We start from the raw sequence: 15,245 nt of genomic DNA on the forward strand, positions 1-15,245 counted from the left end.
TTCCCTGTGCAGGCAGCCTGTGATATGCTGGACCATCTTCCTCAGATAACACAGGACACAATTCTAATTAATTTTATAGCTGTGAATTTAGGTTCTAACAATTCTTAGAACTGCTTGGATTTTCTGGTCATCTTTTATTGGTTTTGGTTTTTTGATTTTTTTTTCTGGCATAAATAAATTAAGCTTGCATCCTTTTTTCCTAAAAGAAAGGGATATTGAGGGTTTGCTGGCCAAACATGTCTTCTTTCTACTCTCAGGAATTACATGTGCTCATTTTTCTGCGCTCTTTCTTTCCTACCCTATAATCCTAAGGATAGGAATAATTTGGGATAACTGGGATTTTTTTTTTCCAGCTCAATGCTGTGATCTTTTGGGAATCTTTCTTTTCCCTGTAAGAGATCTCCTAAAATTTTCTTGACTTTTCATTGCAGTGTCATTCCTGGTGAGTCTGAAGATCTGACACATTTTGATTCATTTTTGTTTTCTTTCATCCTTCTAATACACTTGAAAGACATTCTTCTCTTCCTCACCCCTTCCCAATTTACTAACTACTGGCACTTTTGCCTGATGTATTTGGCTTTGGGGCAGAAGCCATTCTTCTATCCAGAGTATCTTAAATAGTGCATCTGGCTGCTTTGCCAATGCTAATTGTGGTGTTGACAACCAAACTTTCCACTGCACCTGGGTCTGACTTAGTTAATAAATGCTCCATTTGTTTCCAGAGTAGTAGCCCATTCATCTTCAGTTGCAGTGCTTTCCACTTGTTCCATGAAAACATTCTCTGTGCTAATCATGCTGTTAGCAATCCTCTATTCATACTGTGCACAGTTTTCTGGCACATGACATCTCCGGCTCCTGTTTTACTTTTGATGGATCTTCTTGCAGCCTTTCCTTCTTCTTTTAATTTTTCCCAGATTTCAGACACCCACTTGCCTTTTGAGAATGGCCACAGCAGATGAACTTATGTGGTGTCACACTGGTTCACACTCAGAGCCCCACTCTCCTGGCTGTTTTAGTCCCATTCTGTTACTGGTTGCATCAACGGTATAAGACCATTGCTTCTCTTCCTTAATCCTTCAGGCAGAAAACTGGTGGTCTTTCTTTTCTCAAGGAACTGGAAATCATCTATTAATATTTAATTCTGTGTCTTTCCAACAACCTGTGAGATGTAGCCCAGGATCGCAAAGATTATAGGGTGTCTTTGTGTTGTATCCTTAATGGTTTAAGATTTTAAAACTGATTTTATAACTTTAAAGGCTTAACAAATTTTCTGTTCAACAATAACCTTTCTGCTCACTGTAACAGCAATTTTTTATGTTTATGGTCACCATTGCATTCACTTTCTAACTATATATTTATATATCATCAGTATACAGTATTAATTTCTTTCATGCTTATTTGCAATCTTTTTATATTTACCCTTTCTGCCAGAGTTGTATGAAAATTATTAACCATGGTCTTCAGAATAAAATATCCTGGGTAAATAAAGCATGGACAGCTCCCATGTTTTTTTGTTTTGGTTTTTTTTTTTTTTTTTTTTTTTTTTCTTTTTTCCTTTTTTTTGTATGCCCTTCTTGCTGGTAGAAAATAAATAGTTTTTTTGTTAAATATTAAGATAAATCTAATCAAATTGCAATCCCTCCAAACTTCTCCTCTACAGCAAATGCATCTGACAAAAGTCTTCTTTCTGTCTCAATGATCGATCTGTTCATCATTAGCTCTCATCTGAGCTACTTCACAGTAGGCCATAAGAAACAAAATTTGCTCTAGAGTTTGACTAGTAGAAGTACTTTCATATGGCCTGACTTTATCTTGTCACAGAGGAAAAAACTTGTCATCAGTGTCCTCTCCCAGGCAAAGAATCATAGAATGGTTTGAGTTGAGCAGAATCTCTACAGACCATCCAGTTCCAACCCCACTGTTATAGGCAGAGACACCTTCCCTTACAACAGATTTCTTGAAGCTCCATCCAGCCTTGCCTTGACCAATTCCAGGGACAGAGCATAATACTGGCAGTACCAAAGAATTCTACCTGAGAAATCATAATGTTGCTTCCTTTAACTGGACTCTATCTTCAGTCTTTTACCTTCCTTGGCCTTTACAGGTGATCAAATACTGGTTTGATCTATTTAATGAGAGACCCTTGCTGATAGCTTTTTTCTTTTTGGATCACTCCCATTCTCCAAATCTGGAAGATGAACCTCTCTCATGGTTCTTGCCCCCTCCTTCTCTTTTTCTTTTCAGGTATGGCATGTTAACTAACTCAAGCCTTGTCAGCCACATATAGTATAGTCCTTACAGTCTGCTTAAGCACTTTCTTTCCTGTCAATAAAGAGGAATGTATTTCATCCAATATTTTTTACCAATAAACTGAATTTAATCCTGCAAGGCGCAGCATGTCAGTAAATCATGTCATCCTTAACAAGCCCATTTGATTCCAGAGGGGTTTACGTTTCACAACTGTAAGCATCAGATTTCATGGAGCTTGGTGAAGACTTGTGCTTACCTAAGATGACGTCCCTCACATCATGCTGGGCTAAGAAGTAGGATTTGGTTTATAACACAAAACTGAGAAATTTGAAAGTTCAATTTTTCTATTTTTCATTTTGACTAAAATTATACAATACAAAAATATATTCTTCTATGTACTACCAGCATATCTGGGTAGAATCATTTAATCAGACAGAATCTATGGAGAAAGAACAGGAAGATAGCACTGATTTTACTCCTTGCACTCTCAGTTTCTGACCTGACAGATGTCAAACTCTTTCATAAGACTGGAACACTTTTAAAATTTCATATTTAAGCAAAAGCTCTCAGGGCTGAAATAATATCTTTGCTAGCACATACTTGTTCTGTCATTCAATCCTATTTTAAAGTATCCAAAGTTCAGACAAATCCATCAACCTTAAAAAAGAGTGATGAGAAAAAAGATCTGGCCTGGTAATGAAGCTTTAAATCCTACTAACAAAAGAGTAAGCACAGAGAAGGTACAGAGAATTAGCACAGATTCACTGTGCCTGTGCTAAATTTTGCTAAATGTTGTATTAAACATTTAAAAGTACAGTTTCAAAAATACTTGGGGCTTTCGCAGCAAAATTTTCCATGACACTAATGGGTATCACGTGATTCATTTCCCACACACAGCTTTGAGCATCCATTCTGTTCTGTCCTATACATTTTCTTCTGCCAGAACCATCATTATAACATCTCAGCTCCTTCCAGTAGTGCTGAGAACTCTGTGAGTTATATTTTAATGAGTGACTTCTTCTTTTACATATACCCTTAATTTTAATGTTTTATATGTAAATTAAGTATTTCAATGCAGTTATTCTTGCCTGAAAGTAGCTCATGCCCTTTCCTTCCTCCCTCCCTCCCTCCCTCCCTTCCTCCCTTCCTCCCTCCCTCCCTCCCTTTCTTCCTCCCTTCCTTCCTTCCTCCCTCCCTCCCTCCCTCTCTTCCTCTCTCCCTCCCTCCCTCCCTCCCTCCCTCCCTCCCTCCCTCCCTCCCTTCCTCCCTCCCTCCCTCCCTCCCTTTCTTCCTCCCTTCCTTCCTTCCTCCCTCCCTCCCTCCCTCTCTTCCTCTCTCCCTCCCTCCCTCCCTCCCTCCCTCCCTCCCTCCCTCCCTCCCTTCCTTCCTTCCTTCCTTCCTTCCTTCCTTCCTTCCTTCCTTCCTTCCTTCCTTCCTTCCTTCCTTCCTTCCTTCCTTCCTTCCTTCCTTCCTTCCTTCCTTCCTTCCTTCCTTCCTTCCTTCCTTCCTTCCTTCCTTCCTTCCTTCCTTCCTTCCTTCCTTCCTTCCTTCCTTCCTTCCTTCCTTCCTTCCTTCCTTCCTTCCTTCCTTCCTTCCTTCCTTCCTTCCTTCCTTCCTTCCTTCCTTCCTTCCTTCCTTCCTTCCTTCCTTCCTTCCTTCCTTCCTTCCTTCCTTCCTTCCTTCCTTCCTTCCTTCCTTCCTTCCTTCCTTCCTTCCTTCCTTCCTTCCTTCCTTCCTTCCTTCCTTCCTTCCTCCCTCCCTCCCTCCCTCCCTCCCTCCCTCCCTCCCTCCCTCCCTCTGCCTCCCTCTCTCCCTCCCTCTCTCCTTCCGTCCCTCTCTCCTTCCCTCCCTCCCTCCCTCCCTCCCTCCTATTTAACTTTAAAATAACCAAGATTTTTACTCACAGTTGTTCACAGAAACTTGGAGGAGAGGAAAGGAATGAAATTTACAAGTGTGCAAATTTTCTAAACTCTGTATCTGGTTCTTCTAATCAACAACTCTTTTTGCTGCTCTTGAGATCAATAAACCCAAGGATCTCTGTTGTATGACTAGGTTCAATATTGCCATATGTGAGTTTTTAAAAATTTCTTTAAACGCCTCCGATTATCAGGTATTATGATTTTATATGACAGCTGTGTCATAGGTCATCTCAGTTTTATTTCCATTACTTACTTAATGTTTCCTTAGTTAGAAATGTACCTTTTCACTGAAGTTGATAAAAAAACTTGTGTCATGTAACATTTAAGAGTGTGCAATGTGTTAGAAGAAAACTTTATCTTAAAATGAATAAGATTTTTTAAATCAACGTTTTCCAATCTAGCAAACTCAAATGCTAAGAAGAAAATAAAACTATCTTTTAAAAGATATCACAAAAGGTATTTTTTAGAAAAGAAATTAGTGGGGGGGATGGTTAGCAACAGCATACCAGCATACAGCAACACCCCAGTGTTAAAATACTGAACATACATACTGGAATATTATTGACTGAGTTTTAGCAAAATGTGCACATTTAAAAAATTTCAGCCCTCTGAAATTTTTCTGTCTGATATGCATGTACAATTCCTATAGAACAGACTGTCAATGTAGCATTGAGAGTGAGGTCTAGAACTATTAATTAGATTTTAATCTTTCATTACCTGGGGTGTTCAATGACATTTTGTTTTGCTGTGAAGAAGCTGGACAATTTATCAAATTGCATCCTCCTGAAAGTAAAAATAAAAGGGTACTCTGCACAACAGGATCATATCCATATTTAGTCTAAGAAAGTCTAAATATTTACCTCATTACAGGGAAGAACAGGAAGAATTTAGTAGTCAACAAAAATAATAGAGTAAGAAAGAAGAAAAGATATGCATACCTTAGATGACACATTTTGTGAATTTGAAGAGAGACTTATTTTCCTGGCACCAGGCTGATAACCTCTTTCCCATCCCCAACACCAAAGCATCAGCAACAATAAAACCATGAACTCTCAGCACCTCCAAAAACAGAGTTGTGAGAAAGTATAATCCCACCCCGCTCCTCCGGCAATCCAGCCTGGCATTTTAAGATGTGAAAATGAAGCATTTCTGGAACAGCAGAGGGAAAGAGATTTTTTCAACAAAGTGACCACCTTTTGGTCACTCATAAATTTCCAGTCAAGGATGAGGTGACCAAAGCTGAAAAATTCAGTAAATTACTTCCAACAGAAGCATCAGGTCATGTACATCAAAGAGACCAAAAAGGTATTTTCTTTCTCTTTATACAGGGGATGTAAATTGTGCTTTAGAAGCAAAGATTTCTCTGCTTGGTGCAATGGAAAAGAATCCAGAACTTTTAAACCCAGGGAGCCTTTGAAAGCTATTTTTAAAATTGGTTTTTCCTGCAGGGTTCTACTGAGCTTAATGAACCTAGTGGGTTTGGCAGGCAGTCCTGCTGGCTCGTGCAGCCTGTGGGAAGTGGGGTTACTCTGGAGCTCATCCATCTCCACATCACATCTCAAAGCAGCAGCTCTACCAGATGTGCTAGTGGAACAGTTCTGCCAGCCCAGTTGATAAGCACTTACGTATTTAAATTCTTTGCCTACTAAATTTAAATTACCCCTGTGCACTTAAAGCTACACATGCACACACACAAACACACACACGTATGCTAACAGGCAAGTCACCTACAAGCCTAGCAAGCATAGTAGTGTCCAGATGAAGGCTGCTCAAGCCATTCCTTGCAAATCCCAGCTCAAACTAGGCATTTTATTAAATCTGTATTGAAAATATCTCCTTCACATAAAGAGTTTGTGTAACTATTTCTAACAGCATTGCTACTCCTGCTGTTTGAATTCACAGGCTGATATGTAACAAGTTGATGGCTATATGCAGGCTTACCTTGCTGCATTAAAGTGAGATATAGAAATGCAAAAAGCTCCTTCTAAAAAAAAATAAATTAGAAGCCAAGTAATTTATTAGGTTCTGTAAATAAAAGCCATTAAAAGTTTCTAACAACTTTGTAAGATTTTAAAGTCTCACCAAAACTCAGCAAATCAGTAGAAATTAATATTAAATTGAGATATTAAGATGAACTATTTTTACTTTTAGAAGATAAGAGAGCATCGATTGCAAAGTACACATCCAGGAAGGCAAAAAGGTACCATTATCTGCCCCAGAACTGAAAGTAGGAAGTATATTGTAATTTACTTGTAGAAATTATTCTGCTGTTGATGCAAACTCTGTAAACTCATCAAATCTGCTAGTCCTCTCAAGTTCCCATTATGCCAACTTGCCCTTTAATTTCTCTAGGACTTGAAGGAGAAACTGTGTATGAGCTTGACATCTCTCCAGTGGAATCAATATCAATATTTTCACTGATTTAATTGGAGAACAATTAGGCCTTATGACACACAAAAAAGCCTAATCAGGAAATTTATAGAAACAGCTCTACACTCTGAATCAGAATCTTATAGGTGCAGAGACAGTCCAGTAATATCCCAAAAGGGACTTACACTTCAGCCTGAAATTGTGGAGGTCTTCTTTCTTTCTGCTCTTTTCCCTTGACTGTGGGAATGTCTTAAAGAAGGTTCAGTCTTGATATCATAGGCTGCAAAGTTGGAAAACCACAGGTATACAGGGGTCAATACTGATGTCTAAACTTGTGGCACCTATTGATTAACATAACCACCCTTGAGTTTTTCTTAATGCCACTTTATCGCCTGTTCCTACATTAATACTTGACAAACACAGAGAAGAAACCTAATTTATGTGTTTCCAATGGATAGGCTTCAGAAGCATACAAATGTACGCAAAGTATCTCAGTAGGGCATTTTCACAGTGCCACTTCTGTAGGAACACCTAATATGCCACTGCAGATTACAGAATAAAACTACTGGAGAGGAATGCAGCCCAAGCCAATGCCAGAGAATAGGACTGATTTCATAAACCTTTTCCCTAGCTCCTGTTTTGGGTTCTGGCCTTTGCATTTTTTAGTTTAACACAGTTTCATTGGAGTATGAACCAAAGAGATTGCAGAGCTAGGAAACCTTTGAATAATGGGAAGAGGTGAACTGAAAAATTGGATTCCTTCAAGCTTCGTGGCTTAAGTTGCCATATTTATTTCCCCACCCAGCCTCCCTTCTTTATATCCATTGCTACCAGTGGTCAAAACACTTTATTAGACAGTGATTTTGTTTTGTCAAAACCCAACAAGTTACAGGATCTATAACTTTTGAGGAGTGAAAATTAGTCATTTCGATCTCACAGGCAAAGTGATTTGAAGATTACACAACTTGAGAAGCAAAAACAAGACAGTTCATAAAAATGAAAATGCCTGGCCTTCTACTTTAAACATAATAATAATTAGTTCACTGAAGCATCCAGACTTGGTGGGGGAGGAGGGGAGGGAAGGCTTTGGGGGCTATTTTTGGCTTATTTTTAGTGATTTTCCAATATTTTAATTGTGTTGAAAATAGATATCTGTGGAGAAAATACCTTGATATTTAATGTTCTGCCTGGCTGAAGGGAATGAGTCCCACCATTTTCCACATCCACATGTTTTTTGAATACTTCCAGGGGTGGTGATTGCACCACTTCCCTGGGCAGTCTGTTCCAGTGTCTGACTACTCTTCCAATGAAAAATTTTTTCTTCTCTAATTTAGACCTTCCCTGGTTGAGGAGCTTGAAAAAGAAATTTCAGATATCTAATCTGAACAAGTTAGAGAAACAACATTTATGAAAAGACTTTTAGATTGTTCTCATTCAGCGTGCTTTAAGAAAGGACTTAGGTTTCTGTTTTCTCATAAACTTCTTATCATCATCAGTTTATAGAAGTGCATAAAAGTATATATCAGTTTTTAAAAATGCATTATTTTAACTCAGGTATCCTTAGTTTACTTTTGCTGACATCTTCTAGATAATTTTAATTTATTTCAGGAGGAAGTGGTATCTTCAAATATATGGAAGTATATAAAGAAAAGGGAAAAATACTTCCTTCTGCCTGAGAAGTGTGACAAATCTGTAGCTGCTTCCTAGAAAAAACATTGGAAAATTTGAGGTGTCAAGCAGCTTGGACTGTCTGTGAAGTTGGAATAAAATGTATTCACAGGTTGGTCGCAGTTTGGTCTCTACCATTTCAATATTAGTTGAGAAGACATAATTAAATTAATTATAGAAAAATCTCTTTCAAAATATTATCTGATAGAAACTGAACATGCTTTCAAAAGTGCAGATGAAATTAAAAATTTGCCCTGCAAACACAATAACAATAGGAAATGCTATTTAGAGATGTTGAGGCTCTGGATTCAATTTCACTGACTGTTGAATCTAAATGCGAATTCAGGCAGAAAGGTCTAAGAGGCAGAATGCAAAAATGATTTCTGCACTACAACTTTAAAACTGGAAGATTAAATCTTCCATTTGTACTTTTAAATTAAAGGTAAATATCTTACAGTATGAGAGGGGGATAAAGTTCTAATGAAGAAATGTGCAAAAGCTGACAAGTGAATCTTTGCAATTTTTGTAAAATGTTTTTATGTGCATCAGATCTAGACTATGGCAAGGTGGTTTTGACCAGCCTTTGTTTTGGGCTAGTGGATTAAAAGTAAAAAAAAATGTAATTCAAAACTCTGGAAAGGTTCATTCTGCTGCCCCATGAATTGTCACATTAGCTTGTATTTTGGGTCATATGACTTGATATATATTAGCATAATTCAGCAAAACATTATGTAAAAGGTTCGTGGCATGTTGGAAATTTGGAAAAAAAAATAATTACTTCGGAAGAACTGCTCTGCCTGGAAGATAATGGACCACCTCCTTCTTTTTCCTTCTAAATCACTCACTATGTTGCTAATTTTTCAAATCATTGTAGAATTACTGCATACTGATAACGCAATCATAATCACAAAAACTCTGCTGGACATCACCCTCAATACAAAAAGAGCAAAGAATGTAAAGGACAAGCACATAGCTCTGCATCAATCTCACAACTCGACTCTGCACAAATACAATCACACACTTGAATGTTCCTAACATAACTGTTATGGATCAAAAGAAACATGTAACTGTCACAAAGATGCTCTGAGACAAATGCACTGGTCCAAGGAAAATGGCAGCATGTTGTAACTGATTTGCTACAGGTGTTGGATAAAAACTTATAAAATAATGTAGAAATAAGATATCAATTAATTTCAAGGGCAAAAAATGTTGGTAGGAGTAAAATATGTATCACGGATAAAACATTTATGATATTTAGAAATGTAATTTTTCCACTTCTTATTTTAGAAGATTTAATCTTCTAAATTTTTACCTCAGTATTTTAGAAGATTTAATCTAAAGACCAGAAAGCTAAAGTATATTCTAACTCTCTTTAAAAGAGTTTGAATAAGGCTTTAGCTAAAACCCTAAAGCTTCAGTCTTAAACAAAAACAAGTGAAACTGGGAATCTTTTTATTGATTTCAGAGGAAGTTTGATTGGATGCATATTAGATTGTCATTATACAGAATCCTGCATTGTAACAAACTGAACAGGACATAGGTTATTTAGATCAAATGTTGCTTTTGAAGGTTTTGTTGGTTTTGTTTGTTTGCATTTTTTAAACCAGATTTCAATTTGATTCTGTGACTTAAATAATTTTTTTATTTATTCAGTTTCATTTATATGTAAAAGAGAACAGCTTTTCTCCTGTCTTTTGGCAATCAGAGGTTTTTTCCACTCAAACAACCTTGTATTTATTTTGTAAGAAACTATTCACTCATGTGAAAAAAATTCTAGCTCTTCCAATTTTCATTTAATTTGCTTTAGTACCTTGGCGTGACTCAGAGATTCAATTTTTCCAAATACATAATTTTTAGCTTTACTGCTTGAGTTTTAAGTAGTGCTGGAGGCAAAGAGCTGCACCAGAATAACAAGGTGCACAAATAATATTGTTCTGTTACCAAAATTAAGATCTGATAAAGTTCCTTAATGAATCAAGATACAGATGTGCTATAACAAGCTGTTAGTGATATATTTTGTTATCACACTACAAAGCTTTAAAGATCATTCTAATTTCCTAACCCAAACTTGTTAATGTACCCTATTTTCCCATTTTCCATTCTTCTTATTCATTTAGAAAGAAAAAATTACTGTAACACAGACTGATTGTATTTACACTAAAATTCTATGTAGTTAACATTTGCAAATCGGTTTCTTTTGGCTCTCTGGAGATATTTCAACACTGGATAGATAATTAGAATTAATCTTGAAGTAATATTAAAAGATCTACCCACATGTGAACAGCAAACCTATCAATACTATCCTTTTGCATTTCACTATGACAGCAAAATCTTTGCTCACCCATGCATGGACTCTGACTCACATGACAATCACTTCCTAGACTATCTACTAAAAATACAAGAATTCATAGTGAATTGTGTGTTCAAAACATTGCCATGCCTGTTTTATTATGGGGAATTTTTTTTTTTGGCTGTCTGAAATCATCAAAGAGCAGTAGAAGATGCAAATAATCCACGTTATTCATAAGACATAGAACACTTACCGTAGAAAAGACCCATTAGAGAATGACTTATGATACCCATTTTATACACATTTTTAGGATAAAATTAGTTGTTTGCCTCTTTCTTTCCTCACTCTCCCCTTTCCCTTCTTTGCTCCATAAGTGCTTAAACAATTAAGATAGCTAAATGTAAATAGCTTAAATGTAAATATAAATGTGAATAACTTAATATAGCTAAATGTAAATGAGAAGAATGCCTTCATAAAGTGTAGTGAAAAAGAAGGAGTATTGGGAAAGAAACAAAGAAATATGGATTGATAAGACAAGGCCAACTGTATGAGGTTCAACAAGGCCCAGTGCTGGGTCCTGAACTTGGGTCACAACAACCCCATACAGAGTTACAGGCCAGGGCAATAGCAGCTGGAAAACTGCCCAGAGGAAAAGGACCTGGGGGTGCTGGCTGAACATGAGTCAGACGTGTGCCCAGCTGGCCAAGAACACCAATGGCATCCTGCTCTGTGTCAGGAGTAGTGTAGGCAGCAGGTCTGGGGCAGTAATTCTCCTCCCCCTTGTACTCTTCACTGGTGAGGCTGCACCTTTAGGGCTGTTCAGTTCTGGACCCCTCACTTCAAAAGGACATTGAGGGGCTACAGCATGTCCAGAGAAGGGCTATGGAACTGGTAAAGGGCCTAGAGAGTAAGTCCTGTGAGATGCAGTTGAGGGAACTAGAGTTGTTTAGCCTGGAGAAAAGGAAGCTCAGGAGGAACCTTATCACTCTCTACAATTCCCTGAAAGGAGGCTGTAGCCAGATAGGGTCTCTTCTCCCAGGCAATCAGCAACAGAGCAGGATGACATAGCCTCAACCTGCACTGGGGAAGGTTTAGTGGACATCAGAAAGAATTTCTTCACTGAAAGGGTTGTCAAGCATTGGAATGGACTTCCCAGGGAGATGGAAGAATCATCACCTGTGGAGGTGTTCAAGACATTACTAAATGTGGCACTTAGTGCTGTGGGCTTGTTGACAAGGTGATGGTCAGTGAAAGGTTGAACTCAATGTTCTTGGAGGTCTGTTCCAGCCTTAAAGATTCTGATTCTGTGAAAGGGAGACTTCATTCTATGTCTGTAGGTATAGCCATATAACTGTAGATATGATCTGTAGCATATGTCTGCAGATGTCCTAGTAATATAGCAACAGGAACTGAGTATATGACTTTGCTATGATATGAGTGGTCTGAACAGAAAACCCCAAAGTGTACAAACTGCAGTTACCTTATAAACATAGTGAATGAAAAGGACAACAGCAAATATTCCAGGATTTGTCTCACTTTGGCTACAACATGGATATATACCCTTCTCAAATCAAATTATCTATGTCTACGTGAATCTACTACCTTCCTGCAACCTGCACCATGTACCTTTGTTAGCCTTTTACGACACGATCATGTCCTTATTTTCTTTCCTCCCTAAACTGTTCTTCTGCAATTCCTGAAGTTTTCTGGGGCTTCCTTCCTCTTCTCTATTAGTGGTGGCCCGGGGGGGAAAGGGTCTTACCTGTTTCCTGCTGTAGAGGTGCAGCTTAATGAGCCTATTATATGTCCATTGCAAACATTCCCTCACTTCTTGTATGTGATTTTTACTTTTGAGGGCCTGTCTTTCTTACTATTTCTTAAGTCATATATCTTAAAAAAATCCTCCAGCTCTTTTTCAGATTGTTTTTTGAGGTTATGTGGTCAAGGCAGAGAAAGGAAACATTAAGACTGTGATTTACAGCACTGTGCTGTGCAGTGGTAATAAGCAAAGCTTCAGATTTTCTCTTTTCAGCACAAACTCTGATGCCTGGGGAGATCTGCAGCTGAGGAAGGAACTCTAACAGGTAACATTTCTACCATACTACACTTCTCCCCAACAAACAAGACAAAAGTTGCTTCACAAACTATTCCTTGGTGTCCTCAATAAAACGTTGATGATATTAGCTCTTTCTATCTGTCTTTATTAGTCTTTTATTCCCAAAGCACATGCAAAAAATGTTTCATCAGGTTTCTGTTAGCTGGGGAACTTTATGTGAGTAGAACAAGACAGGTGGCATGAACGGGAAATCAGATTTGAGGCTACAGACTTTCATTTCTGACATTTTGCAAGGAAAGAAGTCCCTTTGGCTAAGTTTTTATGGCTTCATGTATGACATTTTGTCATTAAATTTGACTTGAGATTGGGTGTTATTTCTACCAGAAAAAAAAGAGAGAGAAATATGTCAGAGAAGCATATGTGAGAGCAGCTCTCTCACGTAAGGGCTGTTTAAATGTTGTTTTTGTCAGTGTTGAAGACTGAAACTTACAGTATCACACTAGACTATAGGGATTACTATAATTTTTTTAAATAAGCATTGCACTATACACTGTTGGAAGCTTTTTTCCTGCCTAACTCTAAATCTTCCAGATAAAACATTCTATGAGTGAAGATAACAGAAGACAAAAACCAGTATAAAATAAAAACTGTAACATAAAAAGATATCTGTTCTTGCAAAGAAATGTATTTTCTCATGGTAAGAAGAATAAATTTGCTAAAAATGCCTGATAAATGGATTTTGAACAAGGAGGTAAATAATCAAGGTAGAAAGTAAAAGGGACATTACTCAAAGGATTGTTAAGAAGCAACTAGACCAGATTTTGCAACTCCCCTTGGATCACAAGGGCCAAAGAAATAAAAGGTTTATGCTGTGCCTATTGTATTGATTCAAACTCTGGCTGGCTAAAGATCAGGTCCTCTCACTTACCCTAAGAATGACTTAGATACCACAGAAAACTGCAAAGTGCTTTTAAAGTGTTCACCCATGCAGTAAAGTAATACTATGTTTTCCCTTTCCCAATGAGTAGGCAAATGTATATATTTTTCATAGGGTAAGCAGGCACATAAATGAGATCCTGGTGTGCTGAACCAAAATGTAGCTTTACCTCCAGGGTGGTTCAATATGCATATAACAGAAAAACATTTTGGCATTTTGCCAATGTCTGGATTTTGGGAAATACTACAAGTAGAAATAGTAGAAAACAGTACAACAATTTTTGCAAATTGTACTTGTGAAAGAACAAGAGGCAGTCTCATTTTCAGAATTTATTCTTTTTACAGTAGCCCTGTGGTCGATACACTCTGAGACTGTATGAGATTCAGTTCACTTGTTCTCCTGGAGACATTTGGGTCCCTGTGAAAAAAAACCCAAAGAAATGACTGTTTTAGCCATCAGTCTGGATAGAAGATGCACTGGGATGGGTGGATGAATGATGCTTGTGGTATGTTTTCATTTTTGCCTGGAGTAACAGTACACATCATCTTGCACGCATGGCTAATATATTCCCATTGGGAACAAAATGATGAGTGGGATTCAGTCATTGGTTTATGCTTGCTCCTGAGGAGTTTGTTCATTGTAACCTGCATTTGATCCGCTCCATGCTTGTGATGTATTTTGGTAATAAGGATGGATAATTATGAGGCAAAAAAAAAAAAAAAAGGAATAAATAAAATAATTTTTTTCTGTCTCATCCATCTAACCTCTTTTTTTCTGTTCAGTTATCAAAACCCCAAAATTATATTTATATAAGTAGGTAAACTATATAATGAAAGTAAAACTAATTAGATGTTAAAATTTATATTATATATGTATTAAATGTTACAGTTTGCATTTAAGGCCTGTAGACCTTGAAGCTATGCATAGCTCAAGAAAACTGCAAGTTTGTGTAGAGACATCAAGTCTGTTCAACCTCTGGGAGTTGCTGTGATATGTTTAATACATCACTTTCCATTTTATTTTTAATTATACATATATTATTCAGGGACATTTGGTAACCAAGATAAGTCCTTAGACTAAAGGCATGGGGAAAGTATCAGACAGTAACAGTACCAATGCACAGATGGCTGTGTCACTTGGCCTTCAGCTTTAAACCTAATAGGCCATCTGAGGCAAGATGACACACATCCTGTCATATCACATGGTTTGATAATGTAAGAAATATTATCACAAAGAAGTATGGATCTTTAGCATGAGCCAGTGATTGTACAGAGAACAGCAATTTCCATGGGCTTGGCCAGTGCTTTTGAAAGGAGAAGTTAGGTGTGGCTGTTTACTAAGTCAGAGAGAAAGGATTGCCTTTTGTTTGGTGAGGTCTTTTATTAAGAGAGCTTACAGTAATTAAATGCATAGTGAGTATATATAAATTGAATCCCTCACCACAGCTCTGGTGTCAGCCAATGTAAATTTAGATTTATGTTCCTTTTAACTGACTGTTAGTGTAAGTACTTCATTTCACCAGACTCAGAAATCTTCTGGTAGCAGTATATATATACTTTACATTTTAATTTTCTTTTCATCATACAGCTAAGAATAAAACTGTGTTATAAGTAAAATAGAAAAAAATGAATTCTCTTGAGATTTAGGAAAATTATTTTGATTACTGAAGTATGAACAATGTATTATTTCTTTCGATCTCTAAACAATCACTATGGACATTGATTTCTGTTTGATATTATTGGAAATATACATGAA

This window comes from Anomalospiza imberbis, chromosome 1 (assembly GCF_031753505.1).
Source record: "Anomalospiza imberbis isolate Cuckoo-Finch-1a 21T00152 chromosome 1, ASM3175350v1, whole genome shotgun sequence".
Taxonomy (NCBI): Eukaryota; Metazoa; Chordata; class Aves; order Passeriformes; family Viduidae; genus Anomalospiza; species Anomalospiza imberbis.